Source organism: Prionailurus bengalensis, chromosome C2 (assembly GCF_016509475.1).
Source record: "Prionailurus bengalensis isolate Pbe53 chromosome C2, Fcat_Pben_1.1_paternal_pri, whole genome shotgun sequence".
Taxonomy (NCBI): domain Eukaryota; kingdom Metazoa; phylum Chordata; class Mammalia; order Carnivora; family Felidae; genus Prionailurus; species Prionailurus bengalensis.
Genome location: NC_057350.1, coordinates 139,302,292 through 139,319,558, shown reverse-complemented (window position 1 = coordinate 139,319,558; position 17,267 = coordinate 139,302,292). Strand labels below are relative to the sequence as shown.

General features: G+C 40.6%; 1 protein-coding gene across 3 annotated transcripts in view; it reads left to right on the top strand.

Moving 5' to 3' along the window:
• The window catches only part of ZNF385D (zinc finger protein 385D), a 902,334-nt gene that overhangs the window by 629,460 nt on the left and 255,607 nt on the right, over nt 1–17,267 (top strand). The gene's annotated exons all lie outside the window — the stretch shown is intronic.

Genomic DNA, 17,267 nt, shown 5'->3' with positions numbered 1-17,267 from the left:
CTCTGAATGTATAAAATTTGCAGCTGGGGGTGAGAGGGAAAATGCCCAGGGGATGGCGGAGGGGCAAGGAGAACATATCCCCCACCTCCATGCCCAAGGTACGAAGAAGGTGGAGAAGAAAACAGCCACCACATGAGAGAATTCCAGGGGAAGTGCCAAGACTGTGGAAAGAGGTGTCACAGAAGAAGTTTGTAGGTACACACAGTTTGGGGGCCTCCACTTGACAAGTGGAGGTCTAGAGAATGGGTCGTCTTTTCTCTAGAATGGGACTTCCCTTATACCTTGCTGTTGGTGTCTCCAGGGCCTTTGGGAAGGGATTGTTAGTGCATATATGTAGATTCACTTCTGGTTTCTGCTGGTGGAATTAGAGTAGTCTTAAGTCAAGTACATGGGTACTCTGTTGACTCCCTCTGTTGGAGGCCATGGGGTTGGTCAAGTTGGCATAGCAGAGAAGTGAAAGAAAATTATTTTTACATTGAAAAGTGGTACTCCTATTTTTAAAAACCTGGTACCACTGATGAGAGAGAGCGAGAGAGCGAGAGAGCGAGAGAGAGAGAGAGAGTGTGTGTGTGTGTGTGTACATGTATGTAGTGTGTTGAGACTGAAAACATCAAAGCCATTTAGGAGTCCATTGCATTATTTCAAGAGATAAACAGAGAATGAATTAATTCACTGCCAGCAGAGGCTGAAAGGATATGATGGATTCCAGAAATAAATTACTCTTGATTGAGTAGAGAAAACTATATTTGCTCAGAGTAGATAAAGGTCTTATGTATTTAGATGACAGTGAAATCCATGTTTTCAAGAGCTTATATATTTGCAAACCTGAATAATCTCCGTATGAACTGTTCTTATTTCTTTGTGCATGAAATTTTCACATTGGATACCAATGTGTGTAGAGTAAAATTTCTTAAAATAATATATTTAATAGAATTTCACAAGGATGTACACATTACTGAGAAATCTTTTTCTTACATCTGTACTTTTTTATATTTAAAATAAATATTTAAAATAATTATTATAATAATTTTATTATTTAAATGTATCTCATGATGGCTTAAACTAGGCAAATATGAAGATATTAACAGGTTGCAGGAACATTCTAAATTAAAATATGGGAATGAGAGTGATATCCCACATAAATAAAAAGAGACCATGAGCTCCACTGGCCAGGGGGCTGTGCTACAGCAGGCAGGTGAGGCGCTCAGTGGAGAATGAGGACTAAAGGACGCTTGGCCTTGAGGGGCTGAGATCCTGCTCTATAACATGGGCATCACATTCCTGTAATGATGCCTTAGAAATAGACATGTCCAAGCAAGAGAGGGGAGGATTGTGGACATCCATAGTGGTTTTCAAGAGAAAAGAATATTTTAGGACAAAGTAACCATAGTGAACAGAGGCACAAAGATGTGAAAGAACACAGCAAGTTTGGGGAGTCATTACTTGTCCATTGGCATAGAGAGTAAGGGCTGTGGTGGCACAAGAGTCCAGGAATGGTAGTGGGGCCTTTAAAAAAGACCTCAGATAAAGGTTTGGCTATTACGACAATAGGTTACAGGGAATTGTGGAAGGGTTTTCGTCAGCGAAATGATATTCATGTGACTGTGTGTTTTTAAGACAGTAGTTATTCGGTCTATAATTCTGTGTGTTCATTATCATGAGCAGTGATATGGGGAAGGTAGAAATGGGTCTTTCCAGCCCTGAGACTCGGAATTTTCTCTGTCGGCTCTTAGAGGAGATGGGGATTGGCCTTGGATGTTGCTGTTTATTTTCTATTTAATGCCCTTGGAAATGTGTGCATCAATAAAGCTAAATATAAACATCCAAATTGGGTGTGTTTTAAATTTTGAAAAGGGAGAATGAATGAGTGTTTTTTTTAGAAATATTTCTGTTCATCTTCTCCATATGATAGCTCCAGATTGCATGTCAATGATGTATGGGCTCTGGAGCTCTCAGAGCTAGATTACTTATAACAGAATTGTCCTATAATTACTCTTGTTTAAAATGTTTTTTGAAATGAGTTAGAGGTGAGCTTTCCCCCCAAATCCTAACCATTTCTTCCATGTTTGCCAGCTTATTAATAGAATATAAGAAATTCTGAAATCATTATAGGGGAAGAGGATTATATATTTTATTTATAGAAAACCCTTTGGGGGGTGGGGTGAGTAAAGGCTTGAGTTTAAGTTGTCCAAGGACAAAGATCACATGGCTGTTATAGAGGAAGGAATAAGAGAATTTCAGAGAGGTTTCAGATTAGTAAATAATTTGAGTATTTTAGTTCATGAGGTATGGCTGAGTTTTACAAAGAATTCTTAACATCAGGTCTGTGGGAGAATTAATCAGCCAGCTCATGCAGTGATGAGGAACCTGTATTCAAGGAGAGGCTGAGTAACTCCTTGGAGGAAATATAGAGAAGATATTCAAGATGGTTCAAAGAGCTGAAATGTCGATTCCAATATTGGGAATCGGCAGAATTAGCACAGATCCCTTCTTTACTGTATCTAGCTGTAATTTAATAAATCCTGTCACAAACATGCCTGAGTGAAGGTAGAAATGACTGAAGATCAAAACTGGGAACCTGTGAAGACTGTGAAACACTAATTTAAAAAACGAGGTGGGGATTAGGCCCTGCCTGCCAGTGTGCCTTGTGGAGTTGAACCATCCAGTCATCAGCTCACTGTGGATTAAGGTACAGATTCGGGAGATAAAAAGAGGCCAGGGGCACCTGGGTAGCTCAGCTGGTTAAGCGCCTGACTTTGGCTCAGGTCATGATCTCACAGTTTGTGAGTTCAAGCCCTGCATGGGGCTCTCTCTTGTCAGCACCTGCTTGCTGTAGTCTGCATATAGTCATGTAACTACCACCCCAATCAAAATACAGAACCGTTCCTTTTTCTCTCCAAATTCCCCCATGCCTCCTAGTAGTAAATGCCTACTTCCAGCCTCTAAAATACTTCAGGGATTTCGGTCCCCATAGTTTTGGCTTTCCCAGAATACCATGTAAATGAAACCATAAAGTATGTATGTAGTCTTTGAAGAGGTTCCTTTCACTCAACTTAAAGCATTTGAGCCTCAACTATATCGCTTTAGGTGTCAATACTTTGTTCTGATTTATTTATTTATTACATGGAATATTTGATGTATGGATGTGATACAGTTTGTCAAACCAGTCCCTTGTTGAAGGGCAATTTCTTTGTTTCTGGTTTTTGAAGATCACAAATAATTCCATTGTACACATTCAGAAAAAGAGGAAACTACCTAGGAGTGACCGAGCTGGGTCACATGTATACTGAACTGTGTAAGAAACTGTGGAAAATGTTCACTTTTAAAACACATATCGAAAAAAAAAATATGTACAGTCATCCTTCCCATCCATGAGTTTCCTTTTGTGAAGTCTACAATGTGAAAGCAGTCTCTTAGAATCGATAAAACCTTCAGTTTTTAGTTCCAACGTCATGCGAGGGTCACTTCTGTTGAAAAGCATTAGAAACTGGTATTTTGGAAATAGAAGAAAAGGCTAAAGAGAGGCGAAGTTGTTTTTCACACAAGCCTAGGGAGGCGTAAGTTTGTCTGAGAGAGCTCCCACTCCTGACAAGAGGATGGTAAGTGAGCTGAGGGCCGGAGGGGATCTCTAGAACCTCAGGGGCCTTTCTGGAAACAGAGGTGTCAGTGACAAGCAGTGCAGACAACTCTGGGTTCTAAAGTCAGAAAGGCATTGAACTTTAGAGGGAGGATGTGGTACAGAAAACAGCAAGGCGCCTGCCCCTTGGTGTATCAGCTTATTCCACCAGACAAAACCAGTGGATGTGCACCGTCATTACTAAAGCTATGTGAGATCCTGAAGGAGATAGGAACCGGAAATAAACACTTGGTGTTCATTACCACTAATGTGAAATGTGTAACGTGTCACCGACAGGCACTATATTTGCGATGTGCCCATTTTAGTTGAAGAACTATGAAAGGAAGGCACAATAGGCCTACAAGAGTTAATCATAACTTTAATGCCGCTCGATCTGTGTGGTCTCTTGTCCCTGCAGATTCTTCTACCACGAAAGCTTTGGAAACAAACCTTGCCTTCAAGGAAAACTTGCTTTATGATCAAGGACATTATGGTCCGTGTATTGCCGTGTGTGTGTGTGTGTGTGTGTGTTTACGTGTGTTAACACACTCCAGATGTTTTCATCATTGGCTCAGTTAAACAGGTTGAGTGTAAAAAGAGAACCAGTGAAAGAAAGCTATTGACACAAAAGAGTTGACATTCTTAGACAATTAAATATATTATTTTATAATAGCTGTTAATGAAACATATTAGGATGGAAGGAACTCAAACCATACTCTGTTAAAATTATCTTTAACATTTAATGCAAAAAAATCAATGAAGAAACATAAAAAATGAAATGAAAAGGTAGGAGTAAAAGCCTCTTTTTAATTCTAAGTAATGTAAAACAACAATATCAGATTTATTTTCATACTCTGGGACTTGGGGTGGGCAATTTCTTAAAACAAATTGGTAAAATATGAAGGTATCTTAAATGTCCATAGATGGGAGGAAGCTATGAGATTGGTTAGAACAGTCAGGATTCCCAAGTTATGTGAGGAGGTGATAGGGGTCCAGAGCACTGGCACGAAGTCAGAAGGTGAGCTGTGCCATTTTGGGTAAGTTCTTTCACCGCAACCTGGAGGAAATAAGAGCTTCCTCACAGGTTGTTGTGAGCATTACATGAGCTTCACAGATCTCAGCTCAGTACCTAGAACATAGTATGTGTTCTGTAGTTACTGATGCCACCCATGAGAGTAATCGTAAACAAAACTAATCCAAAGTGACTTTGTTTTTGTTATTTTTTGCTTATAATTATCAGCAGTTTTAAGCTGATATTCTGGAGTTTTTTCCAAATATTAGAACTCAACTTATCATAGAGTTTGGGGGCCAAGAGGGAGTCCAGATATGTTTTCTGGCTGCCCCTTTGATAGGTGAGGAAACTGAGTCACAGGGCAGTTTTTATCTTCAAGGTCCCACATGAGTGGAAGCACCAGAGCCAGCACTAAAACCCCGCTGTCTGTTCCCAGCATGGAGTTCCTCCACATCACTGCTAAATGAATGGGTTCAGGTCATGAAGCACGTGCGCATACAATTTGTATTTTTTTCCAGTCTCTGGAGCTGATTAGAGACTAGATATTACTTATTTGGAAACATCAACTAAAACACAATTAAAGAGACCATAGATCCTCAACTGATCTCATCTTCAGAAGCAATTTATAGCTGTGCTGAGATGGTGCATGCCCGTTCCAAACACTGCCATCCCAGGGGAACCTATCTCAGGTTTTGCCCATATTAGCATACACTTCCCTAATCTGCAGTCTTTTTTCTCCCCAGAGTGTGTAGGGTTTTAAATATTTTCTATATAGAGAGAGTTTTCTCCTTTTCAAGGTTCTAACAAAGAAGCACTTGCCATGTCTTTAAGGAGATACCCTGATGGTCGCTGAGTCTTAAAGTTGATCTGCATTGACAATTGCTTCGTATTTAAAGATTCCTTATAATGATCCTAACATTTCAGAGTTAAATGGTATTTACTGCACCATGAAACATAAATGAAAGCTTGACTTCCTACTGTACCAAAGGACTGTAAACAATCCCACACCTGTGCACAATTTATAGTAAATCAGGCATTCGGAATTTCATTTCATGTTGAATATTTTAAGTGCCTTTAATAAAGATGATGTGATTTGTAAGTCACATAATGAAGCCAATCTAAATAGGAGTTATTAAAAAAGAATAATAACTATTTAACTAAATATCTCTCTCCCCCGGCAGTGTGATTCAGATCATCAGCTCGCTTGATTTTTCCTTAAATAATAAATACAAATACTCTTAGCAAGTAAGGCCCACTCAAGTTTGAATCACATCTGGGTTTTATTAAAGGTAAGCTACTGAAAGCCTCTGGACTTAAACTTCATTACGCTTCTCAATTTGTTTCTTTGGATATGTCTACATGAATAGAGAAATTCAGGCAGAGGTGGCCACTTGGAGGAGGAGGAAGAAAAAATAAACTGTCAGCTTTCTAAACCTGATTTTGTCTCTGGGACTAGAATCTGTGTTATCTATCTATCATTTACCCATCTATCTATCATAATACAAATGAATTTATCTGTCTATTTAAATACTCCCACTCAGAAGTGGAGTATTGGAGGGTGTGGCCCTCTGTTACCTTAACAGCTGCCTTCTTGGTGCATGGTTGCATGCAAAGCCATAGGTTTTGGAGTATTGGTCTTAATTATAATTGACTCTTTGATATCTAAAAAGAATAGAGGGGCACCTGGATGGCTCAGTCAGTTGAGCATCCAAGTCCTGATTTTGGTTCAGGTCATGATCTCATGGTTCATGAGATCGAGCCCCATGTCAGGCTCTGTGCTGACAGTATGGAGCCTTCTTGGGATTCTTTCTGCCTCTCTCTCTCTCTCTCTCTCTCTCTCTCTCTCTCTCTCTGTCTTTCTTTCTCTCTCTTTCTGTCTCTCTCTCTCTCTCTCTCTCTCTCTCTCTCTCTAAATCAGTAAGTAAATACTAAAAAATAATAAACGTTAAAAAAATAATAAAATGATTAGGAACTAGAATAAACCCTACTGGTTCATGATTACATCTAACAACAAGATTATAAAGCTAATATAGACATGAATTTGAAAATATGTCCCTGGAGCCTCAATTTCTGCCTTTAGTCGAGGGGCCAACTATAGCTTACCAAAAAAAATCATAAAATCTTCGCTTTTGTGTCTTCACATCATAAATATGCTATGCCTCATGCAAAATTAATCCCCGGGCTTTCTGTAGTTTCTACTGAAACTGAAACTGAAACACCTTTTTTTGAGGTATGTGGCCTTTCATTGATCCCACTGTAAAATGTTTCAGGTAAGCTATCAGAAGCTCATTGTTTTTAAAAGGATGAATTGTATGGTATGTGAGTGATATCTCAAACTGTTAGAAAAAAAAAAGCTGATAGCATGACAAGGACAAATTATAAAGATGAGAGCTTTGGGTAAGTCCATGTCTAGTCATGTAAGGTTGTATGGCCTTGTTGAAGTCTCTTCTGGTTTTGTCCTATAAGGGAAGTAGAGTGATTTTGAGTCATTGCTAGTCCTGTCATAAATGAGTAACTATTTTAAGGAGTATCATCATGTGGAAGTGAGTTAGACCCTTGGAGGAGGCGAAGTGGTGCATCAGATGTTCCGCAGTGGACAGGGATGGTAAATTTCCACTTCCCACCCCCACCTCTGCCATCACTGGTCAAGTTATGTTTTCTCCCTGGTGACTGAGCTCATCTGGGCACATGTCCCAGGCTGAGGCTTTGGCAGGCAGGGCTTGGTGTGGGAGTGGCAGGAATTGGACCATTGAGTACTGCTGGGTCAGGAAGCAGAGAATAGTCCAGAGAGTCTAATCCAGACATGAGCAGGACAGCAAAGTCCACCTCTAATGCAAAGGGTCTAAACCACAGGGGAGGCATGATGGAGCAGGTGGGTTTCGGGGGCGGTAGATAGATGCTGTGGAACAGAGTGGGATCTTTTTCCATCTCTGCCGTCACATGATGGCAGGCAAGTCTCTTATTCTAGTACCCTTCATTTCCTCAGTTATAATGGAAGAAATTGATTGGCAAGATGACTTTTGAGGAATTCTTCTTACTCTTGTATTCTGTGACCTCCCATGTCCGCTTAGAAAGAAGAATCACATTACAAACAAATTGAAGGTCATAGGATCCTTGAGATCATTGAGTTTTAGCACAGTAGAATTCAGTTTAATTAAGTTTCAAATTAAGTGCTAATTAGTAGTTTTATCTCATAGTCTTTGTGACTTCTACAAGAGAACATTTTTAAAAATAAATATACAAGCTTTTGCTCTTCCTTCTTAATCTATATTAAGAAATTACTTTTGATATTTTTAAAGCAATGCACTAGTCCAGAGTGCTGATACTTAACAGCTTTTTTTTTATGGATACATTTTACAGGGCAAGGATGTGAGGTAGAGTTCTCAGACTGATAGGCTACCGGATGTACTACACTTGAACACATTTTATTTGAGTCACATAATCATAATCTTTTAAATTAATTACCACTTTTAACAATGAAGAAACTTCAACATAGAAAAATCAAGAATTTTGACTTTTCTTGCAACATGGACAAATCTGGCGGCACGAAGCCTACATTCTCAAATGATAATAAATGTCTGGCATCGAGTCCAAGCTGCTCCTTCTAGATGGCTCAGATTCGTTACCTCCATGCCATAGGAGACCTCTTCTAGGAATACATGAAATAACCTGCTACTGGAGTGCACTACGAGAGGGAAGCCACTCAGCATTCAAACAGGCATTAATTAAGTGCCTGCTCAATATTCGGTGAGAAACATGAGATTATTTGTTCATTCATTCATGTAATAGATAGTTATTGAGGGCCCGTTATGTGTCAAGGTACTGTTCCAGATACTGGGGATACTGTGATGAACAAAACATCATTTCGTGGAACTTACACTTCAGTGAAAGAAAAGGATAATGAATAAAGGAGCAAATAAATATCATCAGGTATTGATAAAGATCTTAAAATAAATAAAGTAAGGAAAGATGATAGAGAATGAAGAGTGGCACTTACGGGGAAGGCAGGGGACCCAGCAGTGACAGTAAAGTGTGCTTGGGACTCTGATGGAGGTACTTATGCTGTGTTCCAGATACACATGAAGTAGGGCTCTTAATCCAGAGTCTAGGATTTAGTGGTAGCTTTTAACAAGAAATTATACCAGGGTAGAGTCTTGAGGTACAGAAAGGAGCATTGATGGGTGACTAAATAGGCAAAGCAACCACAAAGTTAAAACTAACATGCAGGGGCGCCTGGGTGGCGCAGTCGGTTAAGCGTCCGACTTCAGCCAGGTCACGATCTCCCGGTCCGTGAGTTCGAGCCCCGCGTCAGGCTCTGGGCTGATGGCTCAGAGCCTGGAGCCTGTTTCCGATTCTGTGTCTCCCTCTCTCTCTGCCCCTCCCCCGTTCATGCTCTGTCTCTCTCTGTCCCAAAAATAAATAAACGTTGAAAAAAAAATTAAAAAAAAAAAACTAACATGCAGTGTTACCTCAAGAATAAGAAAGGTTTGGGCTCAGAAAACTTATGGGGGATCACGAGCCCTGGGAAACTGTTCTAATTTCCAGATGCGTGCATTTTGAGTATTATGGTTGGGAACTGTTTTTATTTTTTAGTTATTTATTTTTTTAAGTTTATTTATTTATTTTGAAAGAGAGAGAGTGTGAGCATGGGAGGTGCATAGAGAAAGGGAGAGAGAGAATCCCAGGTAGGCTCTGTGCTGTCAGCATCGAGCTCATGTGGGGCTCAATCTCACAACCACAAAATCATGACGTCAGCCAAAACCCAGAGTCACCCGGGTACTGCTTTTATTTTGATCCAGAATGTGTTTTCAGTGTTTTTTTAATTGATAAAGGACCTTAGCAGGTCCTTAGCAGGTATAGCCACAAAGAGAGCAGATATGCGCACTACTGACAGATGGCATAGTGTAAAAGGCGGAGAGTGTGAAGGGAGTTTGGCATGCTCACTGACCTAAAAGGTGTGCCTTCCCAACACTAGAGTGTATGGGTTACAGAAGGAAGTGATGGGAGCTGGCCATGAAGGAATAGTGACTAATTGCTATGTAAGTGGCTGGGCTCGGTATAAGCCCAAAGAAGGAGCCACAAATAACAAATTTGCCTAACTCACCAGTCTAATGGTCAGCTTCGTGTATCAGAATGAAAAACAACTATCTACAGTGGTCTTTACACAGGGGATGTATGTCCCAGGCTTGGGGTTCTTAGTGTGTTCGTTTGGTTTTTTAAGAGAATATACATGAGGGGCGCCTGGGTGACTTAGTCGGTTAAGCGTCCAACTTCGGCTCAGGTCATGATCTCACGGTTCGTGAGTTCAAGGCCCGTGTCGGGTTCTGTGCTGACAGCTCAGAGCCTGGAGCCTGCTTCAGATTCTGTATCTCCCTCTCTGTCTGCCTCTCTCCTACTTATGCTCTCTGTCTCTCTCTCTTTCAAAAATAAATAAAATGTAAAAAAAATATATATATATATACATGATAAGCTACTTTTATAAGCTTGCAATAACTTCTTTCTCATTTAAGTAGTTTATTTTACACATACCTATCAGTGACAGAGCCCCAGCAAGGAACAGATATCACACTAAAACTGTGGAATTCTGAAGGATTAATAAAGCAACTATATACAAATGTTGAGTAGGATTTAAGGAAACAACGAAGATTGTGCAGTACCTTGGACAAGGAGAAGGGTAGTCATCTTTGAATAGTATGGAGAGCGCTGCCTCATAGGAGTTTGGTAGAGGGACACCAACCAATGGAGACCCATCAAGGAATAAAATCCTCAAACTTATACTCGTTCTGCCTTCAGATAGCTTATTGTCTCCAATGACCAAAACCACCAGAAGCTGGAAGGCTAAGGAGCCCATTGCCTTAGGACAGGAGAAAGCTAGAGTGTACACAGGGGGACAAAGAAAATATCCAGAACACTTACTGAAGATCTATCTATCTATCTATCTATCCATCTATCTACAGAGAGAGAAAGGGAGATATTAATCTGAAGGAAATCCTTTCAACATAATAATTATTGAACTGGAAATGTATTGGACATCTCCCCTGTACCTTTCTATTATGAAATTAACAGGTGCATATCACTTGAGTACTCCAGAGTGAGTTTTCTTGCATTGTGTAATTTAAGGAACTTTCTAAAGCTTCACCAATTCTCTACAGAAGGCAGAGCAGATATTCTTATTTATCTTTCCCCTCCAATATTATACCAATTAATGAGGCTCAGAAAGGCCTAAGTGAGTTACTGAATCTTACAAGGTCACATCCTTAGTGCACTCAGGTCTTCTGTCCAGCTGCTTTTCCTTAATCCCTGATGACAGTTAATCCTGGCTCTTCCTCCTCGGGAAAAGAAAACTCAAAACTAATTTTTAAAAATTAATCATACAGTATAAATACATATCTGTAAATATCAGTCCATGTTTTTGAGCCTTGAATAATCATCAGAGCTAAAATTTACCCCTTTACTAGGTGTCAGGTCTCTTTTTACTTGTGTAGAGTAAATTATTTCATTTATTCCTGACTGTTCCCTCACAAGGAATGCTACTTGTGGCCCACATGACTCTCTTCCTCACTTCCTTCTAGTCCCTGCTCAATGTCATGCTATTAAGAAAGGTATTTGCTGACCACTCTCTGCCTCCCCCTACTCCAAACCTGGCGTCCATCACTCTCTAGCCAAGTAGAAATAGAGATATAAGATAAGCCACAAATGCAAAGCACACAAGTAATTTTACACTTTCTAGCACTCACAATTGAAAAAAAAGCAAAAAGAAGCACAAATTAAATTTGAACGATGTTTTTATTTCACTCAATATATCCAAAATATTATCATTTCAGCATGCAATCAATACAAACCATTCATGAGTTATTTTATTTTCTTTTTCTCGTAGTGAAGTCTTCAAATCCTGGTACTTACATTTAGGACACATCTGGTAAATACACTCTGTTTACACTTGGAACCCATCTCAATTTGGACCAGCCGCATTTTCAGTGCTCAGGAGCCACATGGGACTGGTGGCTACCATTTTACACAGTGCAGCTCTCTGCACTTTACCCCTCTTTGCTTTATTATGGTGATGATTATGAGGAGGGTGATGATGTCCAGCAAGGCCAAATGGGTGATTCAAAACAGATCGCAAGATTTACTACCATCAGGACCTAAGACGGAGCTCAACTTACCCCTTTTGCCATGTTATATTTTGATGTGCTGTCTTTCTTCCTATGAGTATAAACCTTTTAAGGGCAGAAAAAATTAGTCTGCTTTATTCATTGTTGTGATTATAATGTGTGGACTGCTATCTCACCCAAAGCAAGCACTCGAATCTTTGTGGGATGAAGAGTAATCCCGTGAAGTAGGTTCAGCTCCGACTACCCTCATTCGCCAGGGCAGGAGCAGAGGCAGCAGAAGTACCTCTCCCCAGGCCACACAGCCACCGGATCGGTTTCCACCCGGGGAAGTCTGTTCTTCAAGAGCACGTACCTGTTGAACTTAGAAAAACTAAGCAAACGCATTGATGAGAACAATAAGCTGTTGCTTTTTCATGTTTTTCTCATAGTTTTCCTTTTTGTGAATACCATTAAAACAAATATTAACAAGACACAAAATGATTTATAAGATAGTAACTTCAGTTCCTTCCTGGCTAACCGGAGAGGATGGGTTCAGTGGTAAGGCCCTTGCTCACTTCAGGACTTGGTAATTGCGTGCGCTGCTGATTTATGAGGAAGTTGACTCAGGAGTAGATTTTTCCCCGCAATGAAACATTGTTTGGTAGGAGCTACGTTCTCATTATTTTGCTGGACAGTTCTCTGGAAATGCATCATATGGGCTTGATAGACAATGATCAATTGTTTAAAGAGCTGCAGTCTGATGGATGTACGTACCATATATGGACATGGTTGTTCTGATTAGATCAGAAAGCCTGTTATTGATTGATTAAGTGGTTTAAGAGAGAAATATTTAAATGCTCTGGATTGTGGCTGAATTTACTGTCCTGCTTTCACTCACATGGGCCAGCTTCGATTTGACTGTGTATAATGATTATGTGCTGTCACAACACAGTGAATATCATAGTAACAACGAATATTTGTTGTGCGTTTTCTCTGTGCCAGGTATATAAGGGGCCTGGTATTATCTCAGGCATGCTTAGGCAGGAGAGTTTACTGTCTCCACTCTGTAGATAAAGTAACCAAGGGGGAGAGATTAAGTAAATCCCCCAAGGTCAAATACCTGCAAAGTATCAGTGCTCTGATTTGAATGATCTGAATCCAAACTCTATGTCCAACCTTCCCACCTGCCCCCCTTGCATTATGAGCATCCTAACTCACCAGGTCACTGCCTCTTTCTACCCTGTGAAGGAACTTCAAAGGAAGCACACTCTGGATGGCTTTGGAGCTAGACATAGCTGGGTCCCCATCCAACTCTGACACTAACTGTAGGAAATTGGACAAAACGATTTACCCACTGCGAGCCTCACTTCCTTTATGTGTAAAATGGGGCTTTAAAACCAATAGCACTATGATGATGTGAAATCATATATCTAAGCTGCTTAGCACAGGGTCTGGCATAGAGAAGATATATAATGGCAATTATCTCTATAATTACAGAGTACTTCAGGAGAATAAAATGCTGTTCTTATATACACTACATTTTTTTGGTCTAACAAGAGGTAGCAGCAATTAGAATTAAAGGGAGAGCATTTTAAAGGAATCAAATGAAATACCTTCATGGACTTTGTATGTGCATAACATACCTCTGATACATCTGCAGTTGGACTACAAGGATAAAATTATTAGGACAGCTGTTAGATCTCATGCTTCTGGGCATAGCTTGATGACTGGCTGAGGTCAAGAATAAATTCTCTCTGTGGCGTTAGAGAGCCTGGTGAGGGATATCTGATGCATTTTGTACTTTCCCTTGAAGCATCTGGCATTATCTGAGGAAGAAGCCTGTTGTTAGTTGGATGGGCTACTGGTCAGTCCTACTTAAGCTATAATACATACTGGGTCCTGCAGCGATGCTTGCTTAAAATCACATGTGGCTGCAACCTTTGAACTAAAAAGTGCTGCACCGGGTGGCATCTCGCTGATGACACACATTTTGCAAACCAGACTGTATCCCTTAGGTATTATGCTCCACTACGGAACGGCTTCACTTTCGCTCAGCTCTTGAAAATCACCTGTCTCCAGAGGCATTTGAAGATTAATTTAAAAGGGAAGAGAAAAGTAATTTCTGAAAGCTACTTTAGAAGAGAAAAATAACTCCATTACTCTGCTCTTCTTCTGTCCTCTTGGATGCCTGAGTCTCTGCTTTTTGCATTTCACGTTTGCGTTCTGGAGGTGATAGGACACTAATATGAGGATGGTGACACATATGATGTCCATTTATGCATAAGTCCTATGTTTTGGGCACTTCACGTATCCGTATCTGATCTTCAAGAGAATGCTCTCATTTTACAGAAAAGGTAAATGATTTATTAAATACAAAAGCAATTCTGTGGTAGAGCTAGGATCCAAGCCCAGGATGGCCTCACCTCGAAAACCAAGCTTATCTTTCTACCCTTCTTCCTCTCTTTCTTCCCTTCTTCCCTTTCTCCCTCTTCTCTTTCCCTTACTTCCCCTTCCCTTTCCTTTATTTTATTGAACAAAATTATTTTTTTGTTTTGAGAGAGAGAGAGCAGGGGAAGGGGCAGAGGGAGGGAGAGGCAGAGAATCTCAAGCCGGCTCCGTGCTGCCAGCACAGAGCCCAGTGCAGGGCTTGAACCCACAAACTGTGAGATCATGACCTGAGGTGAAATCAAGAATCGGTCGCTTAACCAACTGAGCCACCAGGTGCCCCCCCTTCCTTTAAAATTCTCTTTTTTGTTTAATTAGATTTAGTGAAATTGAACACTTGGCTTGGCGCTACACAGTTAATAAGAGGTAGATCCTAGATGGAACATAAAGGTTGCTTAATCGAAATCCATCACGAAAAGCCCAAGTCATCCTTATTCACTGTCATATGTTCAAAGACCCAAGATACTACCTTTTATCTATATGTACACAAATGAGCATTCAGGTTGCCCTTCCAGAGAATTAGTTCACTGTGGTTTTCATTTCTCTCTCTCTCTTTCTTTTTGCCCCAAATTGTCTTCCTCTGTCAAGTGTGGGATGTTCCAAGATCTAAGAATTCTTCTGCAATGCCCACATCTGGCTGTAAGAGCAGTCAGTATTCTGAAGGGCTCAGAGAGAGCAGATTTAGGCCGCGCTCTCCTCATCCGAGCTGCTTACGCTGTGTTAGGAGTACATATCCAGGCTGCAGGTTTTTCCCCAGGAGCCCTTGTTATGTTAGAAGGTGCTCCTTAGAAGACTCTCCTCAATGGTTTTCTGAAGTTTTACAGCATCAGCAATTTTAACTGTAGTTCCTACTCCTCTCTGACTAGTTGATACCTCATTTTTCTTACTTTCTTAAATTTATAACCTGCTTGTTGGCTTTGGTTGGTTTGCATAAATCTGTGGGGAATGTTTCAAAATTTTTTGAAATATCAACATGGAGACAATTACTTCTAATATTTCTCATAACACCTGATATACATTAGAAAGGAAATATACTTTTTCAGCCTATGAGTATAATTCCTCATAATATATTCTCTTTATGGATGAGGAAAACTGAATCGCAGGGAGGTCAAGTGATTTGCCCAAGGTTACACAGCTTTTAACATTTGAACTCATGAACTGTAAGATCATGACCTGAGCTGAAATCAACAGTCTATTGCTGAAGCGACTCAACCGTCCCGATGCCCCCAAGATTTAATATTCTGATTGTAAGTTTGAGATTCCCCCAGAAAGCAGAGCCTGAGACAAGGGTCTGCATTGCAAGTAGTTTATTTTGAGAAGGGGACGCAGGGAACCAGAATGGAGGATTGGGAAGAATGATCAAGCTGATCAGTGCCCTGGACAACTAGGCTCAATCATGCTGCAGCCCTCTGAGTTGATGTATACAGTAGCCTCAGAAATTTCCACTTCCTTCTGCCGAAGGGGGCAGTCCACCAGTTCGTGTTTCCCTTTGGGTATGGGTGGCAATGTGGAATAACTCCCCCACAAATTTAAATCTGTGCATATGTATGAACTCAGCCTCCCATAGGCATCCTTCACTGAGTATCAGATAAGCTCTGGGCAAGAAAGCAACAGATACCCATTATCGCTAAAGTCAGTAGTTGAATGGTTACAACTGTGTGAAGCTAGTTGCCAGAACTACAGCTGGATAAAAAATGGCTGAGGCTATGAGGAGGTCACAGTACCCAAATATATAAATTTTCTACTCTGTTTAAAAGTAGTAATTGTCTTCACGATGTTCACAGTATCTTGGAGAATGATACATATGCAGATAATGATAATAATATGGTGGGAAGTAGCATCAATAATGGCAGCTCAGAGAAGGACATGGTTACTCTGCCTGAAACAGGCGGGAGTTGGGATGGCCTGTGAGACTCCACAAAGGTAACTTATGACCTGCGCCTGGACCAGACTTTGCTAGGTGGAGTGAGAAGAAAAGGACATTATAGGAGAATGTGGGGAGAAGAATGGAGACCTGAGCTCTTCAGGAGGGAGAGATGTCCTGTGTAGAGTGCACTGAGGGTGTCATTGGCAGATGAGGCTTAAAAAAGTACATTAGTGATGGATTGGAAAGGCACAAAATGACCAGCGTTGAGTAGGAGAGGAGAGAGAAGAGACACTTGAGACAGCATTGGTGTGACCTTTGATGGCCAAATTTGGGAGACCTTGGGAAGTAAATTGAACGTGGGAAGTCAAACAATTTTCAGTATTGAATGGATTTGAGTATGGTTTTAGAAAGGAGTGGGTAGTGAGGGTGGAAGCCTACTTGACTGAAGGTGGAAAAAAGATATAGTACAATCTCCAGAGAAGTGCAAATATAGGAGATACAGCCTGGGGGATACAGTAGAATGAAGTTGGAGGTTTTAGATCTGATTATTCCACCTGCTTAACAGCTGTGTGAATATGAAGACTTTAGATAATCTCCCTAAACTTCAAGATCTTCATCAAAATATGAGGTCAAAAATAGCCACCATACGAAAGTTTTGTGAGCAGAAACAATCCAAATATCCACTGATGGATGCATGGATAAACAAAACGAGGTACACACATAAAATGGATTCTTATTCAAACTTAAGAAGCAGTGAAATTCTGATAATTGCTACAGCATGGATGGACCTTGAAAAAGCTTTATGTTTAGTAAATAAATGATGTAAAAGGACAAATATGATATGACTCTACTTATATGAGATACCTAGAAGAGTCAATTCATAGAGACAGAGAGGAGAACAGTGGTTATTGGGGACCGAATAAGAGGGGAAGGGGGAGTTATTCTTTAATGAGTACAGAGCTTCAGTTTGGGATCATAAATAAAGTCCTGGAGATGGATAGTGGTGATGGTTGCACAGCAGTGTGAATGTGCTCAATGCCACTGAACTGTATGTTTAAAGATAATGTAGGGGGCACCTGTGTGGCCCGGTCAGTTAAGCGTCAGACTTAGGCTCAGGTCGTGATCTCGTGGTTTATGAATTCGAGCCCTGCGTTGGGCTCTTAACTGAGAGTGTAGAGCCTGCTTGGGATTCTCTCTCTCTCCCCGTCTCTCTCTGCCCCTCCCCCACTTGTG